The following is a 14,052-nucleotide window of genomic DNA, read 5'->3' on the forward strand; positions in this document are numbered from 1 at the left end:
AGTAAGACAATTGCATATATTTTCCATAGCTATGTTTTGTTTTCATTATGAGAACTGAGAGCTCAAGTAATTAATAAAAACAAGATTTCCGGTTGTTATTTTTCCTCTGGTGACTTTTCCTTTTACATTTATCCTGAGTTAAGAAAGTCTGAAACTATCTTCATTAGGGTTGAACATTACCATGAGAATAGAGAGTAGAAAGCTAAGAAAAGCGTGTTGTCAGAAATTTCTTTTTTCTAGTCTTCAGCTCTATTCTTATCAAAATTTCAAATGTAATAAAGGTAGTGGAAAGAATGAATACTTTTGTTTGATGGAATCAAAATACCAAATTTTTCACTGAACTGAAATGATTAAAACTGATTTTTATGAGAAAAACAAATATAAGTTGCTAAATCAAATCCAAAAACCAATTACTGAAGCGCAAAAAGGAGGCATGGGAGGATGTGTGAGTGGTAAATCTGACCCCGCATGTAAAAACACTTAGACATTGATTTGGAAAAGCATTATACTGCAAAAGCAATCCCGAAATTTTGTGCACAATGCAATAAAAGTTTATTTTTCACTCAAGCAAATTATGCTGCATGTCCGGGCAGTGTGCTAGGGCTGCTGTCCTCCATGCATTGGCTCAGCATTCCAGCTTGATTCAATCTATGACACCCTTGTATCAACACATGGGTTGACAATAGTCGGGATGGGCAAAGAGATGCCTGGAAAGATGAGAATAAGCACTTAGGTGCCTGAACCTGGAACTGACATGTGATACTGTACTCATTTCTTACTGACCAAAGCTGGTAACATGACTATTTAAAAAACTGTTTTTCTCTATTCTCACAACACTTCTGACACTAAATGTGTGGGGATTTTTCTCACACCAATCAACTTTTCCAATTTTCAGCTAGGTGTCCTACAATTTAACTAATTTCTGACACTATCTGCCCAGAGTTGGTGCTGACCCTATAGTTTAAGGTCTCAGTCCCATGAGACTGCACCACTAAAGGATCCCGAGCACAGAAGTTTCTGTCTCCATGGAATTTGGGGTGCTCCATCTTTCCAGCATGTGGATGCATTCTTGGTCACCAACCTGGAACCTCTCCAAACCTCTTTGCTTAATTTTTTATGAAGGTTTCATGATATAGGCATGATTGATTAAATCATTGGCCATTGATGATCAACTCAACCTCTAGCCCTTCATCCCTCCCAGAAAGGCAGAGGGTGTGAAACAAAGTTCCAATCCTCTAATCACATGGTTGTTTCTCTTGGCAACCAGTTCCCATCCTGAAGCCATCCAGGAACCCCAGCCACCAGTCATCTCATTAGCATACAAAATACACTTATCATTTGGGAGATTCTAAGGATTTTAAGAACTGTATTCCAGAAAATGGGCAGAGACAAAATATATATTTTGTATTCTGTCATAATGACAGTAGCTATCTTCAAGAGGCAGGGAAGTGTACTACCTCCATGTGCTCGGAGAGTAGAGCAGAACTGGTGATTGGTGACCAAGGGCCATGCCTCCCCAAAAATTCTAGTGGGAAGTAAATTAATTATGAGTTCAAAATACCACAGGCTTTAAGAAACAGGTAAATAAGAAACAAAGTCAATAGAAGTAAAATCTCAAAATGAAGAAACTAACAATGGTGTTGGTTCCTGTCCCTGAACAGAATATACATTGAGTGCTGTGCTCATACGAGGGACTGAACTTCAAGAGGTCCTCTGGAGGTGTTCAGAGGGGAGTAACTAGATGCAGAATAGTTAAGAATTCTTATTGTGTAGAGAAACCTGAGGACAAAATAGCCATTCATTCTCAAATGTATGAATATTTGACTTGCTTGGAGGAACTGTGTGTTGTAATTTACACAGAGACAGACTCTTTAAGAAAGAGTGTTTCGCAGTCACACTGTATTAGTTGCCTTGGGGAGCTCTCCTTCTCAAAGGGTGGGGCTCCAAGCATGGGATGAACGTCCTCTGGCACAAAGAGGAAAAAAGGGAATTTAGTTATCATGTGGCTCATTGGATTAGATGATCCTTAAAGATGCTTTTACTCTCAAATTTGATAGTTGGGTGGGATAGGTGCCCACAATTCCCATTTGGATGACTGCCCCAGGACCTCCAAAACTACTGTCACTTGCTTGGACTTCCTCTCAGAGCCTGGGGCCATACATTGCTAGGATCTGGCTACACAAAGTAGAAGCTGATGACTCATATCCCAAAGGTGAAAAGATAGGGTGTGGTTTTGAGTCCTGAGTTGCTGTATTTTATCCAGAATTGAATTCACAAGGCGGCTTCGAGTCATTCCAAAGCTAATGTGGAAACACACAAGAAGCCGCACACCCTATTGTCTTCCTGCAGTGAAGCTGGGTCAAACTAACGCAAACCAAATTTGATTTAAACAACAACAAACATCAAATTCTTGACAGGCAAAGTCTTTTTATGTTGTTTTATTCTTGAGTGAATATTTACAGCTGAGTTGGAAACTCTATCAAATAGGAATTAGAACTTCTTTGCCAACTCCTGATGTACATCCTAGCCAGGGTAGGCACGCAGCCTCTTCAGAGCTGCTTTGCTTCACTGACCAGGGGTTAACTGAGTTCTTCACTCTGTAACCATTTCCTGACATCCTCCGCATGGACACTCATGTGCAGACATTTTTTTTTTTTTTTTTTTTTAATCTAGGAGTTGCACTTTCTTGGTTACTATGGCTGCAAATTGTTTATACTGGATTCATAGTCAGGTTTTTATTTCCTTTTGTAATTTTTCCCGTGAACTAATAAGCCACAGTGGAGTTAAAAGTGCAGTAAATGTGAACTCTACACAAAGCATTTTTATGTTCTATTGCCATTCCCTTCCTACCCTTAATCATTTAGAGCTGTTAACATAAAAAAAAATAAAAGTGGTCAGCCTCCTCTCTACCGCCCTCCTTTGCCCTCTCATTTCCCAAGCGTCAGAGGGGAAGAACCACCAGCCATTTCCCATCAGGACTGTTTGCAGAGTAACATATGTCCTCAATTACTGGGATCAGAAACTGAAGGCACCTTGGGTTGGTGATAGATGACTGGCTGGCCTCTGCTGGATATGCATCATGGATGCCACAATGGGAATGGCATAGCAGGGCAACAGTTTTCTCTCCTATGATTCACTCAGCTTTTGGCCTGGGCCATGGACCCAGTACTGATTGGATATGGGCCCAGTTTCAGCTTATATGTGAGCCACTCTATGAGATAATGCAAGTTCAGAGCCCATCTTAGGGGAGAAAGATCTCAAACTGAATCAAGAAGGGGAAATGCACAAGAGTCACCTTTTGGCCAGGTGCAGTGGCTCACGCCTGTAATCCCAGCACTTTGGGAGGCTGAGGGAGGCGGATCACAAGGTCAGGAGATTGAGATAGCCTGGCTAACATGATGAAACCCCGTCTCTACTAAAAATACAAAAAATTAGCCAGGCATGGTTGCACACGCCTGTAGTCCCAGTTACTCATGAGGCTGAGGCAGGAGAATCGCTTGAACCCGGGAGGTGGAGGTTGCAGTGAATCGAGATTGCACCACTGCACTCCAGCCTGGGTGACAGAGCAAGAGTCCATCCAAAAAAAAAAAAAAAAAAAAAAAAAAAAAAATGGCCTTTAGTAATAGGAAGAGACTAGGTTCTAGATAAAACTGCTTGGGTTTGAAACTTGGATCTACCACTTGCCAGTTGCATGACTTTTTGCCAAGCCACATAACTTCTCAGCCTCAGTTTTGTTTTCATCTGGGAAAAGGAAATTAAGAATGATAATCCCTAACTCATGAGTTGTCATGAAGGTTCAAGCACACCGCATGGCATTGATTAAGTGCTCAATAAGACCTAACAATTACACCAGTCAAGAACTTTTTGGTAGCAATGGACCAAACACTTCTCACAACAACTTAAGCACAGAAAGGCAGTGATTGATTCATATAAGATAGGGATGGTCCAGGGACTCAAAAAGTGTCAGTAAGACTCAGTCTCTCCTCCCCTTGTTTCTGCTGGTGTGGTAGCCAGCCTACCAGGTGACTGCCAATGTTTCCTACCTTCTGACAATGTCATCTTTGTGAAGTTCCCTCCGGCAGTGTACCAGGGTGGGTCTATGTGACCAATAAGTAAGGAATAAAAAATAGTATGTTGCTTCCATGTTTAAGTTATAAAAGATGCCATGGCTTCCATTTGGTCTCTATCTCTGTCTCTATCTCCCTCCCGTTATTGACTCTGGGGAAGTCAGCTGCTATGTTGCCAGTACTACAGAGAGGCCCATATGGTAATGAGCTGAAGTCTCCTGCCAATAGCCACATGAGGCCATTTTGGAAGTGGGTCCTCCAGCCCTAGTCAAGACTTCAAACGACTGAAGTCCCTGCTGACAACTTGACTGTAACCTCATGAGCACCCTGAGTGAAAACTATCCAGCTAAGCCACTCCTGGGTGCTATCCAGCAAAGTCACACTTGACCCTCAGAAGCTGTGTGAGATAAAACAGATAGTCTTAATTGAATATGGTTCTATTTAAATGATTTTTTTTGACCTTATAATGGTGTGAAAGCAATATGTATTCAGTATAACCATACATCAAGTACTTATACAACCATTCAATTTTTCACCTTCAGTATGGTATTCAACGAATTACATGAGACATTCAACACTTTGTTATAAAATAGGCTTTGTGTTAGATGATTTTGCCCAACTGTAGGCTAATGTAAGTGCTCTGAGCAAGTGTGAGGTAGGCTAGGCTAAGCTATGATGTTCAGTGGGTTAGATGTATTAAATACATTTTTGACTTATGATATTTTCAACTTATGATGGGATTATCAGGACATGGACCCATTGTAAGTTGAAGAGCATCTATACATATTTTTTTAATCTTCTAAGTTTTGGGATATTTTAAAGCAGGAATATAATACCTACTGCAACCGACTACTCTGCTGGCCTCATTGGTAGGAAGGTATCTCTGAGTTGGCCCTTGGCAGACCCAGACTTACACTATCCACCCAGCTAGTGAGTCTAGTAGAGATCTTCCCTTGTCCAAACATGGCAACAAACTCACTGAACTGGTCTTATCAGATGGACTTGGTTAACTGTCCTTCCCTTAACTGATATTTTTTACAAAGGAAAAGTATATAATGACAAAAACCACAACTGCTTTTGCATCAATCTAATATTATTACCAGAAGGGGAAATTTTTTGGATGGCAAAAACAATAGATGTCTGCTATTGCTGTTATTACTAATCACACACAATTATTTATCTTGTATAGGCTAATGTGTTTGGTAATAACAATAATGGCTAACTCTTCTTAAGTGCTTGCTGTGTCAGGTCCTGTTCAAAGAATTTTGTATGTATTCACTCATTTAATCTCTATAACAGGCTGTGAAATGGGTACCATTACTATCTCTATTCCATGAGGAGTAGAGGAACAGAAAATTTAAATAACTTTCCCAAAGTCACACAGCTAGTAAGTGATCAAGCTAGAATTTGAAAGAAGACAGTTTAGTTCTAAGGTACATGGTCACAATCACACTGCTAAAACACCAATACTATGAAGTATCACAAGCCATTGAGTTTTGATTTCAGGTATTTTGTCCTCTTATGTCTCAATTTTTCTTTCTTTCTCTCTCTCTTTTTTTTTTTTTTTTTTTTTTTTTTTTTTTTGAGAAGGAGTCTCACTCTGTAGCCCAGGCTGGAGTGCAGTGGTGCAATATTGGCTCACTGCAACCTCTACCTCCCGGGTTCAAGTGATTCTCCTACCTCAGCCTCCTGAGTGGCTGGGATTACAGGCATCTGCCACCATGCCCGGCTAATTTTTGTATTGTTAGTAGAAACAGGGTCTCACCATGTCGACCAGGCTGGTCTTGAACTCCTGACCTCAAGTGATCCGCCCACCTCGGTCTCCCAAAATGCCAGAATTACAGACATCAATTTTTCATTTATGGAATATGTGTCTCTACTGAATTAGAAATGGTGATGGCTTGGCCTTAACTCTGAAGTACTGGACAGATGCAGTTAAATACTAGTGTGGGGGGAATGTATAGATACTTTCTAGTGATGTGCGTTCAGAGTTCTGCTGCAAGCACCTCGTGACTGACAGACCATTCACACAAAGGCACCCTCTCTTCCAACACTAAACACTGGTGACGGACAAGTGGACATTTAAAAAGTCATGGATCTTCTGAGTGAATATTCATATATAGAGGTATCTTTAAATGAGCCATTAACATTGGCTATAACCCATTTAAGTTCCTATGTTTACATTTGTTCCAATCAATTGCACAACAACCTTCCTCATCTGGCCATATTAGCAGGAAATTTAGTGTTTTCTTCTGAAGACTTTGCTCCCAACTTGAACTGCACAGAAACCTGGCAACTTGTTCAGTGCAAATGGGTTAGTTTGGCTCCCAAGCTTTAGGCTGTTTGGGCTGTTAATCCCCTAGTGTGGTTTGCAGTGTCCCCTGTATGTTGTCTGCTGTGGCAATGGGCCCCCATGAGCCCTGCACTGGCTCTGAATGCACCTCACCTCCGGGCTTCAAGGTGTAGGCTCTCTTCAGTTATATGCAGAAGGTTATTTATAGCCTCCCAAATATAAATACCACAGCAGGGTGGTTGGTCTTGGCTGAGCATGCAAGAGTCCAGCCCCGGCTACACTCCTGGAACCAGCTCTTCCTACAAACCTGTAGCCTTGTTCATCGATCCAGACTCCTGCTTCCTGCCTGGGAAGTTTCTCTCTGGGGCCCTTGATGTCCCGGGGAACTTCTGTTAGGACTGTCTCCGTCCATCAGAGAGGCTTTCGTCCTGTAGAACTGCACAAGCACCTCAGCGGTTCTGAACCTGGAGTGTGTAACACACCCTTCTCCCTGGAGACTGGCCAAGTCGGCATAACCTAGACCATCCAAGTGTTGCAGGGCAACATCGAGCATCATCTTTCCCAGGATGACTTTCTGCATCTTCCTAAACATGAAAGCTGTTGGCAAATTTTCTTTCTAAAAATGTATTGAAGTTATACTTGGCTGGACATCCTGCTAGAGAAATTTAACAACTTCCCAGTGTATCGGAATCTTGGGCATACTCTCAGATGGAGCCGGCCTTTCTAGCCCCACGTCTTCAATAAATCTACTTGATTAGAGAAGAGACAACTCCCCAAAGAGAGGGCATTGCCATTCCTAGAAAAAGAGAGGGCTGTTGGGCAGACAGACCAAAGGTGACGAATACATTGAACAATGTATCTGTGTCTGGCTAGCTTTGTGCTTGAGAAAGAGGAAGACACAAACTTTTCGATTCCAGCTGGTCCTATTCTTACTGCAATAAACTAGGTATTGTTCACCATTTATGACATTTTAACAGAAAAAATAATTTTGAGCTAATGAAAATTTGAGACAACTATCTGAATTCTGAGGTAACAGGGAGATGGGGAGTAGTTACTGAGTAGATTGGTGTCATTGCCTCAGGATCTTGACACTCTATTCATTCTCTATGCCCCAATTCCATTGGGAATAAGAGGGCAGCGAATTATCAGTTAAAAATACATAGTAATTACATAGTGAGAGGTTTCATCTCAGAAATAAGACGGTACCAAGCAAAGCACCAGGAAATACCAAAACTATTTGGATGACCAATGTTGAAAGGAAAGAACTCACCATCTCTTCTCTCCTCTCCTCTGCCTTCTCCACCTCCTTTCTTTGAGTGAGCAACTTGCTGAGGATTAAGAATCCTTGGCAAAAGTATGTCCCTTTTGAGGCAAGGGGAAATTAATACTGGGGGGGAAAGAGAAGGATCGGGAGAGGTGTAAGCAAGAAGCCAGGTGCCGATGATTTCCCTGGAAACATAAGACTTTCTAATTAAAACCTGGCAGCCCCACCAAACAGCTTGCACCATGTGGGAAAGAAAAGCCTGAAAGGTTGGGACAAGGAGGCCTGATGTAATCACATTCCATTGAGTGAGGATCCTTTCCTGTGGGTCAGTATTGTCCTGGGAATATCATATTCTGTTCCTAATAAATTTCAACAGGCAAAGACATAGACACATCACCTGAAAGAGGTCTTCCAATGATTATGGTTCCTAAAAGTCAGGAAATAGGTCTGATTTCCCATTAAAGTAAGTTTTTCTGTTCAGTAAGTTTCCCAGGTCTCTGTCATAGAAAAGTTATTTGCTGACTCATCTTGAAATTGGAGAATTTTCAATTTTCCATTGTGCATAGTTCTCTTTCCAGAGAAGTTTTCTTTTTAAATAATTTTGTGTAACATATGTGAACTATGTTTCCCTGTTTTATATCCTAACAAGAAATGTTACTTGTTCTTGATTCCGATAAAGGTGGGGGAAACACAGTTATTTGAGCACTTCTCAATGTAGAGTGTAAAAAAGCAGACGCCACGGAAAAGTAGTGGCCTCATATTTTGAGACAAACTATTGAAAAATGTGTCTTTTATTTAAGTCTTTCCAAATGTTAGTAAGACTTTAAAAAATTATTGCACTGAAGAAGTTTTGGGGTTTTTTTTTTTTTTTTTGGTCACTCCTTTGACGCTTATTTACCTATATGGCCAAAGAAACCAGCTTAAAAAAACAAGCAAACCTTTGTTTGTTTGTTTCAGTAGGAAAGAACATGGCTTCCAGTAACTCTTCAGTTACTTTTAAACAAGCACTCTCTCTCCGTTCTGGTACAGGGTGCTACTCTTCCTCTCTTGAGTCCTGGCCCTGGCTAGGTGACTGCATCCTGAGATTTGGGGAATGGAAAGAATTTTGGAGACCCTCTATTTCATAGCACAACTAGTAAAGGGTGCCATCCACACCACCATCCCTCTCATTCTGCTTAGACATTCAGGTCTCTGCTTGGACATTCAGGGGTGTCTCTATTTTGTGAGGCTTTTTCCTGGTGGAGATAAACTCCTTTTCCAAGTTGGACAGGACAGAAAGACTGGATACATTCAAATTCATTTGTTAATTCATGCATTAATTTATTCCTTTGACAAATATTTAATGAGCACGCTTGTGCTAGGCAGGCTTTGTGTTGGCACTGAAGACAGAGATCAACAAAGCATACGTGTTCTCTGCCTTCCTGGAGGTCCCAATAGGGGTGATAGACATTGACCAAGTAAGTACAGGGACAACTAATTGCCAACTAATTGCTCATTTTACAATTATGATAAGTGGCATGAAGGACAAGTAGAAAGGATGATAGGGCTAATCATAGGAGAGATAGCCTAGATTACGGGGTCAGTGGAACTATTAACTAACACTCTTTTCATTTTTCTCTTATCACCCAAAGAAAGCTGGGAGTATGAAAGTATGGGTTAGAATTCCATAAAATAATTACTTATTAGAAAGTGCAAGAAGTATCATAAATGAGAGAGTATTGATACAACCTAGATGTCATTGATAAGGGAATAGTTAACTACTTTATAATATACATTATTTGGCAATATTATTTAGCCTTAAAACTAACTTAGAAAGGAGTTATTATGGGTTTCAGAACATTCTTATGCTCTAGCATTGAGAAAAGTTGCAAATGCAGTGATTATCTCAAATGTACTATATATACGCATATGTCTAGCAAATGTCTGAAAATTATATCAACATGTTTTCCATTTTTATTTTTATTACTAAGGACATTACAAATGTGTAGATAAAACATATTTTTAATGAATACATGTAAAGCAAACATCTGTGTAACCACAGCTAGATCAAGATAATCTATAACACCGCCACCGTCCACAGGCCGCCCTTTCCTCCGTTTCCCCTTGAACAGCTTGCATCATAATTGTGTCTCTCTCACCTAAAGGTAAACACTATCGTGATTTTTGTGATAATCATTTTATATATATATAACATTTTAATATACAAATATTATATATATATAGTTTTTTCACCTATATGTATTCCTAAGCAATATAAACTAGTTTAGCTCAATTTTAAACTTGATACACATAGGATTATACTTTCCTTGCATTTTAACTCAACCTTATGTTTGTGGAATTCATCCTTGCCATTGTGTATAGCTGTGGTTAATTAATTTCATTGTTTTGGTGTCCCTGGGTATGAATATAACCCAGTTGATTGATCCATTCTACTATGGGTGGATATTTGAGTAGTCTCCAGCTTGGGCCTGTTATGGATAGTATTGCTGCCAACCTTCTTGTCCATGCACATTGTACACAGTGCATTGAGCCTCTTTACCATATAAAGCTCAAGTGGACTTGCTGGGTCATAGGAGGTGCTGGTTATTTTCAGTTTCTACCCTCCCACCCTCATCTATTCTTTGCCTTTCTGTGCCTTGCTCTGTGTTTCTTTATGTACCATGTTACTACAGTACCTTGCCTTCAGCTTTTACTTAGGTTTGGGAAATGGGAGGTAACAGTGTGAGTTTAGGGGGTGGGAAAAGGAGAGAGTTTGGAGCATTCCCTGATCTCCTCCTGGCCTTGCACGGTTCTGGCAGCAGCCGCACTGCCTTTTCTCTTAGGTTCTAGCTCTGACAAGACTCTGGTAACACTCTTTCCTCCTCTTGTTGTTTCAGGCTTAACAGGCTTTCCCCACTTTCTGTCCCATTATTCTCATTGCCAGTGGCAAGGAGCCAAGAACCTTCTCGTCTCTGCAGCATAGAATAGAGACGGAGCCTCCTGCCCAGCCTTCCAGGAAGCCCGAGTTCTCATCCTAATTCCCATACCCTGTTTCTCTGGGTTCAGGCTAAGGTTACTTCTCTGTTCACTAAAGCTGCATTTATTTTCTGGGTTTTTCTCTGATCCAGATCCAGAGACTATGACTCCAAGAGCAAAGCAGCCTGTTCACGAAATAGATCATTCCCTCTCAGTGCCCAGATTCTGTTGACCTAATAATCAATCAGGCCTTCTCATCTCCTTTCTCTCTTCCTTCATCTTCTACTTTCCACACAAACTGTTACTCCTGTAGCTGCTCTTTGCCCTCTCCGGGGATGTTCGGGTCTCCTGCGGATCTAGACAGGCACTAGTGGTGAATGCAGGTTTGCAGTCAGAGTGCCTGGGCTCAAATCCCTGTCCTGCTATTTATTAGCTGTGAACCCTTGAAGAGGCTCCCACTCAATTTCTAGTAGGGCTTCTTCCTAGTCTGTGAAATGGTGATAATGTAAGAATAAAATGAATTACTCACATAAACTTCTTAATTGTGTCTGGTACCTGGTAAATTCTTAATAAATGTTAGCTATAATTAGGGTTATTATCTGATACTTATATAAAAACCCATTATGTCATGAAAGCCTTCTGTCATGAAAAAGATATATACATATTTAGGTTCATGTAGCAGTAAAGTGTTTAGTCCTTGAAAAAGCCCAAAGGCAAGCAGACATATAAGAAAAAACACTGTCATATAAACTGTTTTATATCATCATAACCAATCCTCTCTTCCATCACTTCTCACACCCAAATCCTTTAAGGTCTACTTTGGAAGTGGGGAGGGCAGAGGTGAATGGAAACAGAAGCAGGCGGGGGGTGGGGTGCTGTGTTTCATGCCTGGGTTATGGTGCATGACAGACACCACACACTGGAAAGTAGAAGCTTACCAGAGGAGATGACAATTACAAACACCCTCAGGAATTCATAGAAACCAGGGGGAGAGCTTTACATTTCCATAGGCTGGTGTGGTTGGGGTAGGGGGTGATGATAGGATTCAAGCCCGTCTTACTCTGATGTAAGGGGCAAAGACATGCCATTTGAGTTATTCAAGTAGAGCCCAGAATGGATCACTGGCACCATCTCCCCCAGTTGTTGACAGCTGAGCAAGGAGCCGGGCGTTCTCCCCTCCCCTCCTCCTGCTGTGCTCTGTCTTGGCCGCCTTCCTTATGGATAGGCCATATGGGCCGTTTTAGAGCCTGTGTTTGCTTTGGCGTGGTGGTTCACAGCTTACTTCCTGTTAACATTCCTCCACCTCTCACCCTACAATATGGGTCTCTCTCAGCGCCACCTGCTCTTTCTGTTCTCTGTGCCCATAACCTCAGCTCTCTGATTTCTCCATTCGTTGCCTGGCTCTTAACTGGGACTCAAATCTCACTTCTATTTAAGTATTTTCCATGCGAGCTTCTTGTTTGGACCAGATAGTGTTTCACTGTGATGGGCCTTTATTAGGAGACAAAGGGGTGATTGGGGTGGTACTGGAAAAGGCAAGTTCATATATCCAAATGACTCTCAAGTGAGACCAGAAAAAGTCCTTCTTGAGTTTTTGTCCAAAAAGCATCAGGCCTAGTGTAGAGGCGATTATGGCCAAAAAGGCAAGTGCTGACTTTGAGGCCAAAAAACAGCCTAGGAGTGGAGGGAGGCACAAAACTGGCACACGTGCCTGTAGATTCTCTCACATTTACCCTCCTGGGTCTCCTTAACCCAGGCCCTTGGCCTAGTAAGAGTGCCAGGCCAGGCCACAGTCCAAGGCCAACATATGTAAGAAACTACCACACCCCACATGTGGCATGACTTGTTCTGGCTACTCACAAACGACTCGATGTTCATCTCCTCCAGTGGAGTTCAGATAAGGCCTTTCAGCTTGGCTGTCTCTATCTGGTTTTTCCCATTGAGCCCAGGTCTGGTGGCTCCACAGAGAAACACATTAACCTGTCTCAAGAACCTCTTCCCTTGACTTCAACTCAGGTGGATGTCCCAGCCAAGAATGCGTTGGCAGGACGGAGCAGTGCTGTGGAGAGTGTGTTCAGGGCATGGGTTTAAATCGCACTTCAACCAGGTCGTAGCTGTGTGACCTTGAGCAAGTCCCTTCACATCATTCTACCTGTTTCCTCTTTTGTGTGTTGGAGCTAATTATGCAAAGAGGTGTGAGAATTCAAAAAGATTACTCACGAATGATAAGATGGGTCAACTCCCTGAAAAGCACACCAGGCCTACTGAGACAGGAAATAGGCTTGGTGTTGTGTATGGAGAGGTAGCCCTTCTTTGCCATTTAGGGGATGAGATCCATAGCGCAGTAGGAAGTACGGTGGGTAGCTGAGTCTGGAAAAATAGCTGTGTGTGTGAGTGCAAATCACTGCATACAAAGTGCCAGAGCTGTGCCTGGCACTTGTTTGCCAGCCAAGTGTCCCTGAGTTGAGATGACACACACCAAGGACAGTGGAGAAGAGCAGATGCCATCCTTACATGCACAGTGTTTTTGGCCTTGTTCCCATTCTGAAAATGCCTGTCTGAAGGGATCTGGCTCCTGGAATGGGCAGGGGTTGCCTGAGGGGCCAGGTCATCTGTTTCATTGGGAGGACGTCAGCGTCAGGGATTTTGTAGAATCTTAATGATGACCACCAGACAGTGGCATCTATAGCCAAAAACAAAGAGGCTCCTTAGTACACTAAGGAAGGCTTGGGTTTAATGCCCTAGGGCAATACTCATCTGGACCAACTTTTTGGAGTGAAGAAGGCTTCCTTGGGTCTTGGGGCTCTTACACAGACATAACAGGGGTGCCAAAGCATTTAGTGTACACATTTGAAAGATTGTGACTGCATTTTATATCCCAAGCTCGTGAAGCAGCTACATTTGTGAAGTGGTTAGCAGGCTGCCTGGCACATTTTAAGGGCTTCATAAATGATGCTCATTATTATTAAGCACGCGTGTCACAGCAGCCAGAGAACTGAGCAGCGCTGCTTGGCAGCTGCAGCTCCCCAAGGGGAGGGCAGTGCCTTACGAGTTGGGAGAAGACAGTGGAATCATTAAGCAGCTGACACATACCCAGTCACTCCAAGGAATCTCCCATCCCCGTTCAGAAGTCTGACCCAATTTGCTCAGCTTTTCTCCCAAGACTCTCTGGTTCCAGCCACAAATCTGAGCTGGGAGCACCCTTCCTCTTAGCTACCTGTGACTGGGAGGCAGCGGGGGTGGCCCAGAGCCCCCTGGTTGGGAGACTCGAGCAGTAGCTCCTCTCCTCCAGCATTCCCTGGTGGGGGTGTGGAAGGCTGTGAGTAAGGGAGGAGAGAGGGTGTGGGGCACCCCACGTGGTCAGGGAGGGCTCCCCTCCCTTGGAACTCACAACAGCTAGGTCATGGGCTCACTGGGGTTGTTTATCATCCTTAGTCTTGGGGAGAACAGGCTCACATGACAGCGCTTTGCAA

At 42.5% G+C, this 14,052-nt stretch overlaps 1 long non-coding RNA gene across 1 annotated transcript in view; it reads right to left on the reverse strand.

Annotated features, from left to right (window-relative positions):
• LOC103245672 (uncharacterized) overlaps positions 1-8,086 on the reverse strand; it is a 117,879-nt gene extending 109,793 nt beyond the window's left edge. The window contains exon 1 of the long non-coding RNA XR_012091487.1: positions 7,631-8,086. This is a non-coding gene — a long non-coding RNA (uncharacterized lncRNA). The remainder of the gene's footprint in view (positions 1-7,630) is intronic.
• Positions 8,087-14,052: the final 5,966 nt, after the last annotated feature.

Source organism: Chlorocebus sabaeus, chromosome 26, assembly GCF_047675955.1.
Source record: "Chlorocebus sabaeus isolate Y175 chromosome 26, mChlSab1.0.hap1, whole genome shotgun sequence".
Lineage (NCBI taxonomy): Eukaryota > Metazoa > Chordata > Mammalia > Primates > Cercopithecidae > Chlorocebus > Chlorocebus sabaeus.